Genomic DNA, 18506 nt, shown 5'->3' on the forward strand with positions numbered 1-18506 from the left:
TTTGGGCAGCAGGTCTTGCCCTCAAAACACCCACAAGCTGGCCCAAGAGGTCCACGATTTGGCCCATACATGTGTCTATGGACCTCAGCAGCAGGCGCAGCTCACGTGATTCTTCCAGAGCCTGGCACGTGTGCCCCTGGGCTTGTTCGTAAGCCCCAAGGACTCTGGCAATGTTGGCCAGGGCTTCGGTCCCAGGGTCCTCTCGCTTTTCTACCCTAGTTGCCCTCCCACATGCCCTGCTGTCCCGGACCTGTGGCATTGCCACTCGACACACCCGCAGAATCCCTGCCCTCCTCTGATTGTGTGAGGGTGTTGATAACCTCTGAGGCGGGCAAGTGTTAGAGGCAACAGTGGTGTTGGTTGAGGCAGCACAGGTGGTTACAGCAGGGGTCAGCGCGGTTGTTGTTGCTCAGGTGGTGGTCGTGGGGACAGTGGGGGCCTGAGACGTGGTGCGCCCTGGCAGTCCGGACGGGCTAGATTGGTGATCCTCATCCGAGAAACGTATGGAGTCTGCAGCCGAGGGTCCATGTTCCAAGGGTAGAGACTGGCTCTACCGGTCGGTGTTGTCTTCTGCAGCCGTCAGTTGTTGATCTCCTGTTGAACAGAGGTGAAATGGTCATTAAAGTGCACCCCACAAGCTTGATGTTAGATGTTTGGATTGTACATGTGTTAAACCACACAGTTTACATTATTATCACTTTGTATGGCTGCAAGGTACTGCACATCATGACATGATGTGTAGGTACATACATTACTTGTCCATGGTGTGACATGTAAATAGATACCATGTTCCACGTACAGATTGTGTGATTACAAGAACATGTCGTCATGTAACGACTTGCCTCACATCTACTTTATGTGAATTGTCTTTTCGGTTTGCTCTACATGGAAGATGTTACATCCGAGCAAGAACAAGCCATTGTAATCTGCATACCTTTGTCATATCATGTACTTTACTTTCTTTAACCAACTGCCCATGCATGTTTTGTGTTCATATGGGCCTTCATGCTCTGCCACCATGGCACTTACCCATAGCATTCAGTGCTGTGTATGATTGTGCCCGGAATTTCTTCACAATGTGACTTGCTGGCTTAATGTTTTATTTCTGTGACAGTTACATACGCTTAGCTGTCTGCATACTGGAAGTGGCTATTGGATGTATGCCAAGTTGAGTGACATGTGAGGGCTGGTGTGGTCATATGACTCCATGCTTTTTGAGAGGAATGGCAGGGTGCATGCACTGTCTACCTACCTGTTCTGTGACACAGTTCAGGGGAATTGCTGCCACATGGTTCTGTGTGTGGGGGTATACCATCCTGCTGAGCTATGGGACAAGGGGTCCTGGTGGGAGTTGTAGTGCTGGCTTCTCACCAACAAACACCCCTCCCTGTTAAGATGGCTACCTCCCTGTTAGGTGAAGGTGGGCAATGCAATGGCTGACACATGGTTGTAGGTGCGGGGAGTGCTCCATCCTGCTGAGTTGTGGGACACGGGGGCCTGGTGGGAGTTGTAGTGCTGGCTGCCTGTACACATGCCCCCATGGAAATATTGCTAGCTACCTTTGGGGTTATTCAGATGGAGTAAATGTTGGATCTATGAGACACGTTTTGGGGAGAGTGTGGTGCACCTGAGTGCATTTGGGCCTAGGAGATATCGCTTTGTAGTTGTGCAAGACAGTACATAGCAGTGTAATGTATATATTTGTTGGTACTTACCAGCCTCCACTCCCCCGGGAAGTCCTGTGAGACTCTCTGGATTCAGTATGGCAAGCACCTTTTCCTCCCATTCAGTGAATATTAGTGGTGGAATTGGAGAGCCACCGCCAGTCATCTGACCCAGCTTATGGTTCTTGTTGTTAATCTCTTTCACCTTGCTTTTGAGGTCATGCCACCTCCACCTGATGTCCTTCTGGGTGTGTGGGATGGTCCCTACTCTATTGACCTTGACGACTATCCTTGCCCACATTTGATTTTTTGTGGCTAATGGTGTCTGTTGGACCAGGTTTCCAAACAAATGTGCTCTGATTACCTCATCTACCATCACTGACAACTCATTGTCAGTGAATTTGGGCATTTTGTTCTGTGACATGGTGTGTGATGTGCAAAAGGGTTAAAGGTGCAGGTGTGAAGGTGGTGGTGGTTATGTGTTTTTGGTGTATGTGTGGTTGTGATGGTGTGATGTGTGCAGATTTGCCTCTCCTTTGTGCAGTGGGGTTGGGCCTTTCAGTTCTGGAGTTGTGCAAAGGACTGTGGTCAGGGAAGGGTCTGGTTTATATACTCAGCTATGTGGGTGGGGCCAAATGGAGTTTTACTGTCAGGTGTGTTGTGTGGGTTGACCTGGGATTTGTATTTATTACCTGCCATGGGGATGTGTCATTGGGGTGTGTTAGGTGTTTTTTGAGGCTGAGGCAGATTAATGGCCACACTTGGTAGCCTTGTTTTGTGTGTTTTATTTTGACCGCCATTACTGTTCCGGTGTAACAGCGGCGGTCGGAAAACAAAAGCCATTCCACCGGCTCTCTCATTCATCACTAGATGCAATTGCGGCGGTCGGAAACAGCTGGTCATTCTGCTCTCACCGCGATGGTATCCTAATTTAACGTGCGTTCAATCCACTGGTTGTGCAGCGGTTTAGGGTCTTCCTGCAGTAAATCCGACCGCCGTGGACAGATTTTCACCTGCTCCGCATGCTACCGGCGGTCTTTCCTGGTATCAGTCCGCCGCGGTCAGATTTCTTTGGCGGTTCATCCTAAACTGATCGCCGGCTTTTCTGCGGTACCTGCGGGCGGTTAATTTACGCTACCACAGCAGTGTGAATGCTTTTCCGACCGCCATCCTAATCGACCCCATAGTTCGGAGAAAACAGATCTTTGCACTGCGTATTTCCATTATCAAAGTCACTGATGCATCTCTTTGAGCCCCCCTCTCCCTGGCCTCGTGACCCTGGCCCATATGAGGCCATGAGCATCTGTTATGATAACCCCAGGTTACTTCCATTCCCTGGTTGTTGCCCTGCTGTGTCCTATGCTGTACCCTCTTTCCAGGTCGTTGCCACCCCAGTGTGCAATTTTGCTTTGGGATCCGAAGTAAACAGCCTATTGACTTGCATTGAAACTTTCTGAAAAGTTTAAGACCCCTGTAGTACACACACAGTCCTCACGGGGTTCTCGTACATCCAAAGCCTTGGAATATTGGATTACTGGTTGCGTTAAATTTGTACCGGTGCATGCAGGTGGTGGGCACCAGCACTCAGTTACTGGGACTGAAAGTTATTTTTTATCTTCACTTTTTAACACAGAAAGATAAGCAGAGAGAAAACGTAGAAAGGAGGGGGAGGATAAAGATAGAAAAAAAAAACAGAGACAGACTCAGAAGGCAAGGATGAAAAGAACCTGCAAGATGGGGCCAAAGTGACAAGTGTCACATGTCGTTGATAGAAAGAGCCACCAGGTGGAATAAAGCAGAGCTGAACTGGGGAAGCAAAAGCAGCCATGGGTAAAATGCTCAAATCAACCTCACTCCCTTCTTTTTCCCATTCAGTCTTCCTTTTCATCCATTCATCTCTCTTTACTCCCTCTCTGACCTCTGTGTCTCTAACTTCCACCCCTTTTCACTCTTGTGAACCCTCTCTGTGCCATTTAGTTTTGCAAACACTAAAAATAGAAACCTGTGAAACCTGAATTCAGCAGTCACTAAACATTGCCTCTTGCACTAAGCAGCTCCTCGACGCCCCTTAAGAGCGGACCTGTTGCAGGGATGTAGGGATGTGGGACGAGGAGGCAACGTCACAACAGGGCCACCCAGCATATGTATATCTTTCAATTCAAAGTGTTGGTTTGTGTGTTGAGAGGCACTTGGACCATGTGGGGCATGTTTGACTCATAGAAGCTCAAGCTCCTAGGTCGGTGTCTGTGACCACCTGTTCCACACCCTCCAGCACCCAAAGTATTTACCGTATTTTCCGGCGTATAAGACGACCCGGCGTATAAGACGACCCCCGACTTTGGCAGAAAAATTTTAGGTTTAGTGCTATACTCGCCGTATAAGACGACCCCCCACTTCCAGCGCAGCATAGCCATTCCGAGTATGTACCGGTATTTTGAACTTACCGTATTAGTCTAGTCCTCCTCCCTGTGGGTGAGCAGTAAGGCTTTATCAGTGGGCAGTGGGTACCTATAAGCGTTTATTTTACAAACTGAAAGACTGAACGCAAAGAAATTGGTTGTAGAAACAATCTTGCTTTACTCGGAAACATTTTATTTAAAACCATATCAAAAACTGTCACTTCTGAATAACGGCAAACATAAATAACGTAGTGCATGAAACAGTGCAAGTGCATTAAACGTTCCATAACTTCCCATAAATCCAAGCGATTTCTACAGGATTTATAACGTTCCCTTAAAAACCTTCAAAATCCTCCTCTTCGTCATCTGATCTCATAAGTAAGTCTATGAGATCTTGTGGTACATCTGTAAGGCAGTCATCGTATGGATCTTGTACCAATTCCGTATCAGATGATGTGGTCTCTTCTTCGGCATCCTCTTCACCTTCCCACAGATAGTCGTCCTCCATACCATCTAATGAGTTCGATATGCCACACTTCTTGAAAGACTTTATGACTGTTTCTGCATCGATGTCGTTCCAGGCCTTTATGACAAAGTTGCACAAAACATCCAACTGTGGCGCACGCATGTTTCCTCCTTTTGTGAATGTTTTTTCACCGCTAACCATCCACTCATTCCACTGTTCTCGGATGCGATCTTTAAATGGCTTGTTTAGGCACACATCCAGTGGCTGCACCAACGATGTCAGTCCTCCAGGTATAACAGCAGCATCCGTTTTCAGTCTTGCCAGCCTTTGCTTGGTGCTGGGAGTTAAATGAGCCCTGAACATATCCCACACCAGTAGACTACGCCTTTGTAGAAGTCCACCTGGTCGCCTGCTCCATACGTTATCAAGCCATAGCTTTACCCCTTCTTCATCCATCCATCCTTTCTCATTAACATGCACAAAACAACCAGCAGGAAACTTGAGTTTCGGCATTGTTTTCCTTTTAAAAATAACCATTGGCCTCAGTTTGCCACCATCAGCTGTGCATGCAAGTACCACAGTGAAACTGGACTTCTCATGTCCTGTTGTTTTTATTAAAATTGTCTTTTCGCCTTTTTGATGGACAGTTTTGTTGGCGATCATATCAAAATTCATCGGAGTTTCATCCATGTTTCCGATGCTACTTAGCGCATACACATGTTCATTGCGCAGCCTAATGACGTAGCGATGGAAGCTATGCATTTTGGCATCAAGATCCGCTGGTAATTTCTGGGCAATTTTTGTCTTTTGCCGCAATACCAGATTATGCCTTCCCAAGAATCTGGTACACCAGGACACAGTGGCCTTAAATCTGTGGCTGAGATCGGGATTAGATTTGGCCCACTGAAGTGCAACCAAGCGGATTTTATTTCGGGTCACGACATACCCGCTTTGCCGATGCTCGGCCACCATGTCTGCTACATGCTTTTCCAGTTCTGGCCAATGTGGGGTGCCTCTTCTTAGTGCACACTTGCCCCTTGGCATACTCCGCAATGCTTGCTCATTTGCTCTCCAGGCCCGAACCATCTTCTCTGTCACTCCATATTGCCTAGCAGCAGCACAGTTATTATGTTCCGTGGCAAAAGCCACAACTTTGAGTTTGTAGCTGGCTTCATATTTTCTTCTCCTTGCCACTGCTGGAGCCTTGCTGAGTTCTAGACTGCCAGCCATTTGCTCTGGATGCGCTGCTGGAGCCTTGCCGGGTTCTTCGCTGTCTGCCATTTGCACGGAATGTGCTGCTGGAGCCTTGCCGGGTTCTTGACTGTCAGCCATTTGCACTCGATGTACGGTACTGGTGCTGTACAGAATGGACAGGTGCAGAGACTGTCTTCAACACCACACGTACGGTACGGCAAATACGCTATCTGGTCACAAGACTGTTTTTCCTCTTAGCAACAACCAGCCAATCACGGCAAGTGCTCTACTGCCTTCGGGAACATTCGGGAACATTGTACAGTCCCCTTTCTATGCCACGCCCATGCCAAGGGGAGAGGTGAGCGTGCCAAAACGTGCCAAACGTGCCAAACGTATCAACACACTGGGCGCTGCCATCTTCGGCGTTGGCTGCCCATTACCATGTACCGTGTTTCGGACGTCCTGCTGCCTCGTCCTGCTGCCTCGTCTGCCTGGGGATGTGCAAGCGGTTGGAGGCGCGTGTACAGCGGCAGCGGCAGTCGAGGTAAGACTCATGGCGCCATTTGCTCGCTTGTGAAGCGGTTTGACACCTTCGAGTGAAGTCCTTGCTATGAAAAAAACGCTCGCTTTCGATACTGCATGGCGCGGGGCCTGGGTGTGGACGTTGCCAGGGTCGGTGGCTGTATTTTTTGACATAAGGTGTGTTGTTTCTTGTTATTTCCTATTGTGAAGCGGTCTGACACCTTCGAGTGAAGTCCTCGCTATGACAAAAACACGCTCGCTTTCGATACTTGCACAATTCATGGCGCGGGGCCTGGGTGTGGACGTTGCCAGGGTCGGTGGCTGTATTTTTGGACGTTGCCAGGGTCGGTGGCTGTATTTTTTAACATAAGGTGTGTTGTTTCTTGTTATTTCGTATTGTGAAGCGGTCTGACACCTTCGAGTGAAGTCCTCGCTATGAAAAAGCGCATGAAAAAATACCATAAAATTTTATACCCGGCGTATAAGACGACCCCCGACTTTCCAGAAAATTTTAAGGGGTTAAAAGGTCGTCTTATACGCCGGAAAATACGGTATGACATTTTCTAGAGTAGCTTTGATAATATCAACAAGTTCTGACAGATGTTTAGTTCTTTGGTTATTTTGTATTTGTGAAGTGTGTGTATAGCCCAAAATATGAGTGCAACTTGTATCAGAAGTGATTTTAAATTTAAAGTAATACTATTGTTCTATAGTATTACTTTAAATTTAATGAACTGTTATTTATTAAGCGTTCCTCGAATATGTGTGTTAATTTAACTGAGGAGGACCTCGCTGCTAGTTTTCTTTTAATCTTAACCCGGTACTGTGTAGACATATATATTGTATTGTAATGTTTTAAATTGTATTGTACTGCATTCTTTTAAGGTTGTTTAACCGAAATAAAGAATAATGAAATGAATTTCATAACAGTATTTTATTCATGCAGGGAACACCAGGCAGACTTGTTTTGTGAGGTGTAATTCAACCGGGGATCATGAAAGGATATTTCTGAATTTAATGTGTGGTGCATTAGGAAAGGATGATTTATGAAGTTTTCAAATGAATACTATTAAGCATTGTTGTGTTTTTTTTTAGTTCTCATTTGCTTGAAGTCATTAGGTTTGAAAAGGTTCACTGATAGAATATTGACTCCCACAATATCCCCATACACAAAGATCGAGTCATAAATATCGATGTCAAAAATATCGACCTCCCATATATATATAACTAGCAGCCCGCCCGACGTTGTCCGGGGCTGAATGTGTGTACGCTGAGACTGCAGTGCGTCACAGCGTGCTTGCAAGGCCTGCGCGTGTGTGAACAATTATTTTGTGAAAGCTTTGTAATGTTCGCCGGTACGTTGTTTGGCCTTAATCCCCGCTGAAGGGCAGTAGCAATTTTGGCAGTGGTAAATGCGAAGGCTGCCCGTTGTAAATCTATGTACGCTGAGACTGCAATGCGTGACAGCGTGCTTGCGAGGCCTGCACGTGCAATAAGCGTAGCTTGTACTCCCCGCTGTTAGTGTGAGTGGCTTGATCCCCCGCCTGAGCACCGGAGCAGTATGCAAAGCTTTGTGAGCCCCGCTGTTAGGCTGAGTGGCTTGAGCCCCCGCGTGAGCACCGTAGCAATGCCGCGGCCCGTGAAGCCTTGCTCATTGGTGTTTGGCCACGCCCCTCTGACAACGTCCACGAGGCGCGCCCCGTGAATGCGGTGCCCATTCAGGTTTTGCCATGTCCCTCTGACAATGGCCAGGCCCACAACGGAGTAATTGAAAGTTTTTGTTTACAATGCCGTTTTCGCTTTTACCAGTAATGACGGGGAATGGCGCGCCCCGTGAATGCCGCGCTTATTGGTGTTTGCTGTTTGTCCACGCCCCTCTCACAACGCCCATGCCCACAAGGGAGTCCTGTGAAGGTTTGTTTGCCGCGCCCATCGCTGACAGCACAACGCCCATGCCCACAAGGGACTACTTTACCCCTACGGTTCTTTTACCTTTGTAATGTATATGGTGGCCACTTGTACAGCCTATGTCCATATGCTGCAACTGTCCTTTCCAATGCTGTATTGGGTGTTGTGAATGGTGCTGTACTTCTTGAGCTTACCCGCCTCAAAGGTGGGCTCTCTCTTTATAATAGTAGTATGGATGGTAAGTATTAAAATATCGGAAAAAAATATTGATGTAAAAAATATAGATGTCCAAAATATCGATTTTTTTTTTTTTAATTATGTAAAAATAATGTTAAATATATTAAATAATAAAATTAACTTTACATTTTTTTTTAGGTTTAATATACATTTTACCAATACATTTAATTTAAAAAAAAATACTCACATAAAATGTAATATATATATTACTATTAATTTTAATGTATTTTATAATTTTATAAATATATAAAAATTGCAAATAAATATATATGTGTATATATATATATATATCCGACACACTCGTTTTTAGCGTTTAACTCCCGCCTCTCTCCACAGCAGGCTCCCGGCGGGATCGCCACTTCCCGAAATAGTTTAAACAAACTCCTGGTAGTTACAGAGCTAATAAATCAGCATGACACCAGAGCCGGGGCCCAAATGTTCGTTCTAAGTGCAAATATTTATTGGCACACGGAAAACCCAACGCGTTTCAAAGCTTTCGCCTCTTGCACCCGTGAGCAAGAGGCGAAAGCTTTGAAACGCGTTGGGTTTTCCGTGTGCCAATAAATATTTGCACTTAGAACGAACATTTGGGCCCCGGCTCTGGTGTCATGCTGATTTATTAGCTCTGTAACTACCAGGAGTTTGTTTAAAATATATATATATATATATATATATATATATATATATATATATATATATATATATATATATATATATATACGCCGCTATAATAAAATCTAATAACAAAGTTATATTATAAATTAAAACATAAAAATATTTAATAGTTTTCAAACCTAAATTTTGCACTTCATTGAGTACAACAGTAGAGAAAGTGTTGCATAGCGAACTAGTAAAAATTAATAATCCCACTCGAATGAGTGCAACAGTAGGGAAAGTATTGGATAGCAAAGGAGTAAAAATTACTATTCCCACTCCAGTGAGTGCAACAGTAGGGAAAGTGTTGGATAGCGGAGGGGTAAACATTACTATTCCAACTCCAGTGAGTGCAACAGTAGGGATAGTGTTGGCTAGCACAGGGGTAAAACTTAATAATACCACTCCAGTAAGTGCAACAGTAGGGAAAGTGGTGGATAGTGGAGCGGTAAAACTACTATTTTCACTCCAGTAAGTGCAACATTAGGGAAAATGTTGGATAGAGGAGGGGTAAAAATTACTATTCCCACTCCGGTGAGTGCGATAGTAGGAAAAGTGTTGGATAGCGGAGGGGTTAAGCTTACTATTTCCACTCCAGTGAGTGCAACAGTAGGGAAAATGTTGTATAGCGGAGGGGTAAAAATTACTATTTCCACTCCAGTGAGTTCAACAGTAGAGGAAGTGTTGGATAGCGGAGGGTTAGAAAATACTATTCCCACTCCAGTTAAGGCAACAACAGGGAAAGTGTTGGATAGCAGAGGAGTAAAAATTTATATTCCCACTGGAGTCAGTTCAAAATTAAAAGCAAACAAAATTTCAACAACACAAAAGTTTTTTTTTTTTTTAAATGAAAAATATTAAACATTTAAAATGATAGAAACAGATTATAATGTTAAAAAGATCTAACAAATACCTAGAAAGATTATTTAATTTCTTTTAAATAATTTACAAATAACTATTTTAATAGAAATTATATATAAACAAAAACATTAATTATTACATACATTTAATCTTTATTTCCTACCCTATAACACCACACAATTCACAACACACATCTACATTTTTTTAAATGTCCCTCCATAATTAACATAATTATCAATTAAAGAAATATTATTCATTAAAAGCACTTTAAAACAGATAACATTGAATTTACTCCCCAAACGTTACCCCTAAGAAAGCAAAACACACACACAAAAAAATAAACAATTACCATAAATATTTATCAATTGATGAATTAATATTAATAATCAACTAATTATTAATTAACAATACATTACTTTCCACCCTCTACCTCAATAAACACCACAACCCACACCTAAAAATCATTACACAATTTCCATCACTAATTTTACATTAATAAATTAAAATCAATTAACAACAACTTATTAATTAATTTAAAATAATTTACTTCCCACCCTTTACCACTATAAACCCCACAACTTACATCTAAAATTAATTAAACAATTGCCATATTTAAAATCGAATTCATTAATTAGCATTAATTAACAAATAAGTATTAATGATAAATTACTTCCCACTCTATTCCCCTATAAACCCCACCACCTGCTCCAAAAAATGACACAATCAACATAATTACCAATTAATTAATAATAATTAACAACCAATCAATAAATAATTAATAATACACTAATTCACAAATTGACACAAAAATAGGTAATAAATAAATATTGATAAATAAAAAATAGGAATAAATTAAGTATACCTAAATAACTTCCCACCCTATTCCCCTATAAACCCACAACCCGCTCTTAAAAAAAATTACACAACATAATTACCAATTAATTAATAACAATTAAAACCAGTTAATAATTGATTAATAATACATTAATTCCCACAATTAACACTATAACATCTAAATTAAATAAATACTGATAAATAAAAATAATAACTTATTTATTATAATTAAATTACTTTCCACCCTATTCCCCTATAAACCCACAACCTGTTACAGAACTAAAAAATGCAAAATTTATTTTAAATAAAATTAATAACAACTAAAAATGTAACGCATATATTAAAGACAAAAGCAATACTTATACAAAAAAATAGATCGCATACTTTTAAAAATGGCAAATGGCAATAGCAATGACAAAATGGCACCCTTCCCTAGGAAGCGCAGCGGACAAGCGCCGCGCCGAAGGCGAGCCCGTCTGCGCCCGTCTGCGCCGGACCCGTGCCTAGGGCCAGGACCCCTGCTCCGCTGCAAGCCAACCCTACCTCAAGGCACACTTATAACAGCGAGGCTTTGTGGGCTCTAAGGGACAGTACCAATTTAGCAGGTTGCACAATCTTGGAAATGGGGGATAACGCACCGAAGAACCCTCTCCAATGCACTAACTGTTCACAGGCTTTGCCCAGACTGTGCTGGCAACCTATTGCACCCCCGAGGGACTATAAGGAAAAGCCTTTGAGGAAAAATCATCCCTCGGTCAAGTGCCTTCTCCTCAGTGCTAGATCATTGGTCAAACACAGCATAGAAGTAGCGGAGTTGATTCAGGACGCTGGAGTGATGATAGCATTTATTACGAGTCCTGGACCGATGCTGCTTAAGGTCCTGACATTGTTAACGCCACTCCGCCGGAATATGTTTGCTATATTCAAAATCGAGAAAAGAGGAAAGGTGGTGGCCTAGCTATCATTTACCACAACTCAATTAGAGGGTCCTTTCAACCTGGACCCATAGGTCTAGAGGAGACTCTTTTCTTTAATCTTACCTTATCCGATCATCAAACCCTCAGAGGCTGTCTAGTTTACAGGCCCCCTGGGACCAAAGCCCCATTTGTTGTAGCTCTGAGTAAGCTACTCGAAGTTGCAGCCTGTGCCCAAGCTTTTACACTGCTGGGGGATTTTAATTTCCACCTAGAATGCGGCTCGGATCCAGACACATGCGATCTGATAGACCTACTGCAGGGGGTGGATCTGAAGCAATGGATTTGCTGTCCAACTCACAAGGCAGGACATACCCTGGACGGGATTTTTTCAAATCATCCCAGCCTTAACGTATCAACAGTGCAGCCAGTCCCCTGGTCTGATCACTCAGCAGTCCATTTTAAGGTTACTCTAGCCCCCCCGTGAGATCATCTAGAGCCAGAAACATACCAAGACAGGTTAGGAAATGGAACAACATAAATGGTGAGGTGCTGGAGGGTGTATTAAAAACTTCCTTGGAGCCCCCCTCAGGAAATGTGGAGGAAGCAGCCTCAACCTACACTAATTGGCTTGAGTCAGCATGCTTACAACTGGCTCCCCCTAAAACTTTTTACTCCACACGCTCAAATCCATCCGCCCCTTGGTTCTCCGAGCAGATCAGGGACCATAAAACTCTGTGTAAAAAAATGGCAAGAACTTGGAGGACAAACTACAGCGAGACAGACAAAAAAATTCTCAATATTGAGCAAAGAGCCTATAAAGAGAGGATACAACAGGCAAAACGGGCCTTTCTCACGAAACGGATTAAAGAAGCCAGTAACGCCCCAAAGGAATTATTTCGGACGGTGTCATCCCTGGCAGTCCCCAAGATCATAGAGATACCCCCCAGTCTTTTACTCTGTGAGAATCTTACCACTTTTTTTTCGGGAAAAAGTGGAAAAAATCTTCTATCCCCTAGACAGTCAAGTAAGTACTCCTCTCTCTATCGTTGGCCCGGAGTTAGACAGCAATTCGGAAAAACTCCTACAATTTACCCAAATCAGCGAGAAGGAGGTAGTGAGCCGACTACAGAAGATAAAATCAGGCTCCCCTCATGACCCCTGCCCTGCTGCAATCGCCAAATTAGCTCCAGCCACCATTGCAGCCGGACTTACTCCCATCCTCAATCTCATGTTGGATAGTGGGGAATTTCCCGCAAAATGGAAACTAGCTTCCATCCTACCCCTCCTAAAAAAATCCAACCTGGACATAGCCGAGATGAACAACTACCGGCCTATTGCCAGATTACCCCTCCCAGCCAAAATTATGGAAGGCACCTTAAATACGCAGCTAAGTGCCTTTTTGAGGACAGGAGAACATCTAGATCCATCCCAACATGGTTTTCGTGCAGAACACAGCACGGAATCCGCCCTGATTAAATCAGTGGAAGACATTAGAAGAGTGATGGACGCAGGAGGCAGAGCCGCCCTGATCTTGTTGGATCTTTCAGCGGCCTTCGACACGTTCCATCACAAGTTGTTGATGGACCAGTTGAGGGCCTGCGGAATTCAAGGAAAGGCATTGAAGATCTTACAGGCCTTCCTTTCCAATAGGACTCAGACGGTGGCACTGGGGGACATTGAATCACGTCCTTTTGTGCTTCCTTGTGGAGTTCCCCAGGGGTCCTCACTGAGCCCGACCCTTTTTAATGTGTACGTATCTACCCTAGCGCCGGTTATTTGATCCTTTGGTTTTAACCTCACAGCATACGCAGATGACACGCAGATAGTGGTGTCACTGCTGCTGGGCGAAATAGATAGCACAGCAGATAGGTTTAGAGGCTGTATGCGAGAAGTGGGCAACTGGATGGCACAAAACTGTCTCAAGCTCAACTCTACAAAGACAGAAGTGCTACTCTTTGATCCAAGGACAACTGCTTGTCCCCGAGATGGTGGCCAGAAGAAATGGGAACCCTCCCCTCCCCAGTGGCGAAGGTTAAAAATTTAGGTATACTGGTGGATGATTCATTATCCTTTAAACCACAGATTAATGCACTATCCTCATCCACGCATTACATCCTTAAAACAATTAGAAAAGTGCTGCCATTTCTGGAGGTAGAGCATAGGAAAACTGTGGTTACTGGACTGGTTCTCTCACGTCTAGACTATTGTAACAGCCTTATGCTGAAAGCCCAACAGGGCCTACTAAACAAGCTCCAGATCCTGCAGAATGCAGCCGCTCGCCTGATCACTGACACCCCTAAGTTTGCCTTGGTAGCTCAGGATCTGGTGAAACTTCACTGGCTGCCAGTCCGAAAAAGAATAGTCTTCAAAGCACTCTGCGTGGTCGTCAAGGCACTGCACGACCTTGGCCCTCGGTGTATGAAGCTGCTCTTCCACTGGCATAAGCCGGCAAGAACCTTAAGATCTGGTGAGCAGGCGTTGGTATCAGTCCCCAGAGTCAAGAAAGCGAGATTAATTTTATTTATTTATTTTTGCAATTTGTTTAGCGCGCAAATACCCAGAGGTGTCTCTGCGCTATAAAGATCAAAAACTGCACAAACAAAGCACCTATTGTGTGAACAGCCACGTCTTAAGTTGTTTCCTAAAACAGAATAGCGTGGGGCAGGTCTTAATACACAGAGGGAGTGAGTTCCACAGTCTGACTGTAGTCACTATAAAGCGTCTGTCACCCCAGTTGACCTTTTTTGTGGGTGGGACGTTCAGAAGATGGGCTGAAGATGAACGGAGAGTTCTTAGTGCCTCTGGAGGTTTAAATGCTGATTTGAGGAACTGAGGTCCGGTATTGTTAATGGCTTTATATGCTATGCATAGTGCCTTGAACTTTGTACGACTTCTTACTGGAAGCCAGTGCAGATTATGAATGAAAGGGGAAACGGAGTGATGTTTTGGAATGTTGAGCAGTACCCTGGCCGCAGCGTTCTGCACCAACTGAAGCTTATTGAGCACTTTTGCCTGAGCATTAAGAAGGAGGGCGTTGCAATAATCTGTTCGTGAAAATACAAGGGAGGTGATAAGGGTTTTTGCCGCCGAAATGGGTATGTATGGTAGAATTTTTTTGATTTTCCTCAAGGTGAAAAAAGATGAGGAGACAACATTATTTACATGGTGGTTGAAGAGAAGCCGATCATCGAAGATGACTCCAAGGTTTCTTACCTTTTTGATAGGTATAGGCAGGGGGCCTAGTTCACTTGGCCACCACTGAGGGGACCAGCAGGGTTCTAACTTGCCAAACAACATAATCTCGGTCTTGTTGGAATTCAGTTTGAGACAGTTGGCCGCCATCCAGGAGCTGATGGACAACATTGCTTCCCGGAAATTGGCGGCCACTCTGTCTCCATCCCGGTGTATTTAAAGGACTAAGTATCATCAGCATAGGTGGTAAGGCTGATATCATATTCCTTTATCACCCTCGCTAAGTCCGATACATAGATGTTGAAAAGAGTCGGACTTAGCGAGGGGCCCTGTGGAACACCGCAGGGGAGGGAGAGAGGAGATGAATAAAAGGAACCCAGTTTAACAGTTTGAGACCGGTTATGTAGAAAGGATGCAATCAGGTCCTTGGCTTTGTGTTTCACCCCCATGGCTGCGACACGGTCGACCAAGATGTTATGATCGACCGTGTCGAAAGCCGCTGACAAGTCCAGCAATATCAGGACTGCTGCTCCTCCCTTGTCTAGTGTGTATCGGATTTCATCCGCTGCTTTGATGAGCGCTGTTTCAGTTCCGTGTGCACTCCTAAAGCCGAATTGGGTGTCATCCAATAGATTGTGAGTATCAATAAAATCTGATAGTTGTTAATTCATAAGGTTTTCAAAAATTTTGGATGGAAAAGGTAAACATGCAATTGGTCTGAAACTAGCAGGGTCTGTGGGGTCAAGGGAGGTTTTTTTTAAAAGGGGTCTGATGATCGCTTTTTTCCATACCGACGGGTAAGTACCTGCCTGGAACATATTATTGCAAATGGTAGCTATTGCAGGTGAGATAGCCTCAGGAATGAGGTTAAGAATAGAAGGAGGACAAGGGTCTAATGGTGAACCTGATTTAATGGTGGTGACAAGGTGTGAAATTTGTTCAAGTGTAACTGAGTGAAAAAAAGAAAAAGACGGAGAAATAGGGAAATGATTGGGGACTGGGGATATAGCTGTAGACATAGCTTGAGGAGAGAAAACAGAAAATATGGAGGTTACTTTGTCAGTAAAGTAGTCCGCCAATGAATTGCACAGCTGTTGGGAAGTTTTTTCTGGTGGGATAGGAGGATTAGTCAGATGATTGACTACATAAAAGAGCTTTTTGGTGGAATTTTCTGCTGATTCAATCTGGGTGACATAATAGCTACTTTTTTCTATGACTAACTGCTGCTTATATTTATTAAGGGCACTTTTGTATATGAGTTTATCTGTGAGGTTATAATGTCTCCGCCAGTGTCTCTCTAAATTCCTGCAGAATTGTCTCTGTAAGCGCAGGTTTTCAGAGAACCAGGGAGCTGAGGGCGAAGTACGATTTCGAAACATAACTTTTGGTGGTGCGAAGACGTCTAGAGCATTGTTAAGTTGTAAAAGATGGTTATTAGAAGCTATGTCTGGATCTGTTTCGATTATATCCAATGATGAGGCCAGAGTAGCCGATAAATGTGGGATATTGATGTTTTTCCAGTTCCTAGACGTAACTGGAAGCGCAGATTTCATCGGTGGGACTGTAAGATTATTGAGCCTAATGGCAAAAAATATCCCTGAATGATCTGTCCAGGTAAGAGGCAGTTGTGAGGAATAGGAGATATCTAGATTGTTTGTAAATATCCCATCCAGGGTGTGCCCTGCGATATGAGTAGGTGCCGAGACTAGTTGGTTAAGTCCTGCAGCTGTCATATCTTCAAGGAGTGATACAGTATCGTTATCAGTATCAGCCTCTAAATGAAAATTAAAATCCCCGAGAATGGTGAAGTGAGGAGTACCTGCTACCCTTTCTAGAAGATTGTTAATGTTAGCAAGGAATTTGGTGCGTGGGCCTGGGGGACGATATACTAGATTCCGTGAGAATGATTGATTGGCAGTAAGAGTAATCGTAAAAGAGAGTACCTCACAACTCATATTAAGGATAGGGGTGGTATTAATGCGGAGATGGTCTCTATAAATGATAGCCAGACCACCTCCTCTTTTTATTGCTCTGTCTAGGCGATTTACACAGAAACCAGGTGGCAGGGCAGGTGTAAAATCCGGGTCTGCCGCCGCGTCTCCCCATGTTTCTGTAATAAAGAGTAAATCAAGGGAGTGTGCAGTAATAAGTTCAAGGATATCTAAATTGTGTTTAGGAAGGGAGCGAGCATTTATAAGTGCCGCCTGCAGTGAACTAAACCGATCTTTGTTAGGGGGGGGAACGTGTACAAAATTTGCAAATACAAGGGCCACAAGACAGCTCTGAATGAATAAAGTGGGGTTGCTTGTGCAAACAGTGCATAGAAGGTCTAAGGGCTAGTAATTGAGTACCGCTATATGTCAGGAGTTGGACGGGTTGCTCAAGGGGACTAGCCCGCGGCCCGGTCTCGGCGCGGACGGGCGCAGACGCGCATGACTCTGGCGCGACTCCGGCGCGCTGACGGCACACCCGCTGCGCCCGTCCGCTGCGCTTGACTGAGTGCATCGTCTTATGTACCGGGGGGGAGGCGGAAAGCTAGAGAGCTGACCTTGCTGGTGGTGGCACACCGGAAGTGGAGGGGGGAACCTTCCGGTTGTGGCGCTCGTTTCCTCCACACAGCCAAATTTTTGGTGGTGGAGTAGTAGAACACGCCTGGGCACAAAGGTAAGTGGTGGTACACCGATCAATCAATGGGGGAGCAGGAGTTTTTCCCCTAGGCGCGGCAGTACCCTGGAACAGATTACCACTCAACATCAGACAGTCGTCGGACCTGCTATCTTTCAGAAGAGCGCTTAAGACCTGGCTCTTTACTCACTAAAGCTCCCTACCCACATACTCTGGTTCAATCACGTTAGCGCCAGGACACCTCCGGGTAACAGTGCGCTCTAGAAATGTGAAAAATAAATAAATAAATAAATAAATAAATAAATAAAAATACATACTAAAATACATAACACTAATTAAAACATTGATGTTTTAAACAACTATATTTTTGCAAATGATATTAATGACTTTGATATTTTCAAAAATTATATTTCTTACCTGCAAGTTGATATTCTTGACCTCGATATTCTTGCTGTCAATATTTCTGTATCACAATATTTCCAAATCAATATTTGTGTATGTCGACATTTCAAACTCGATATTCTCTCTGTGCACCATTTGAAAAGACGTAGGGAGCTGGGGAAGGGGCAAGGCTGTGCCAGGGGCTGCAACTAGCCGGGAGCTGTCTCAAGAGATGGCACGCCCATTCTGAAGCTGTTGTTAGCTGTAGAGCTTGCTAATTATGGGTTGGTTCCACTTCGCTGTGGGGGAGCAACCATCTGCGTTTGGGTTACATTTCATAGCAGATGTCTGCATCTGATTGTGTGTGTGTGGCCTGGGGACAACATTTTATACTTAGTAGAGTTTGCTATTTATGCGATGGGAGCACTTTGATGAGGGGGAGCAACCATCTGTGTTTGGGTTCCATTTCATAGCAGATGTCTTGCTCTGATTGTGTGTGTGACCTTGGGATGACATTTTATACGTAGTAGAGTTTTCTACTTAGGCGATGGGAGCAGTTGGGGGAGTTGAGGAGTACCAGCCATCTGTGTATGGGTTCTATTTCATAGAAATCTTGATTCAATTATGAATTTTGCTTGACGTTTTTAACAAA

The 18506-nt window shown here is 44.2% G+C and overlaps 1 protein-coding gene across 2 annotated transcripts in view; it reads left to right on the top strand.

The window, feature by feature from the left end:
• LOC147676775 (zinc finger protein 777-like) overlaps positions 1–18506 on the top strand; it is a 623696-nt gene that overhangs the window by 209275 nt on the left and 395915 nt on the right. The gene's annotated exons all lie outside the window — the stretch shown is intronic.

The sequence above is a fragment of the Lissotriton vulgaris genome, chromosome 12 (assembly GCF_964263255.1).
Source record: "Lissotriton vulgaris chromosome 12, aLisVul1.2, whole genome shotgun sequence".
NCBI lineage: Eukaryota > Metazoa > Chordata > Amphibia > Caudata > Salamandridae > Lissotriton > Lissotriton vulgaris.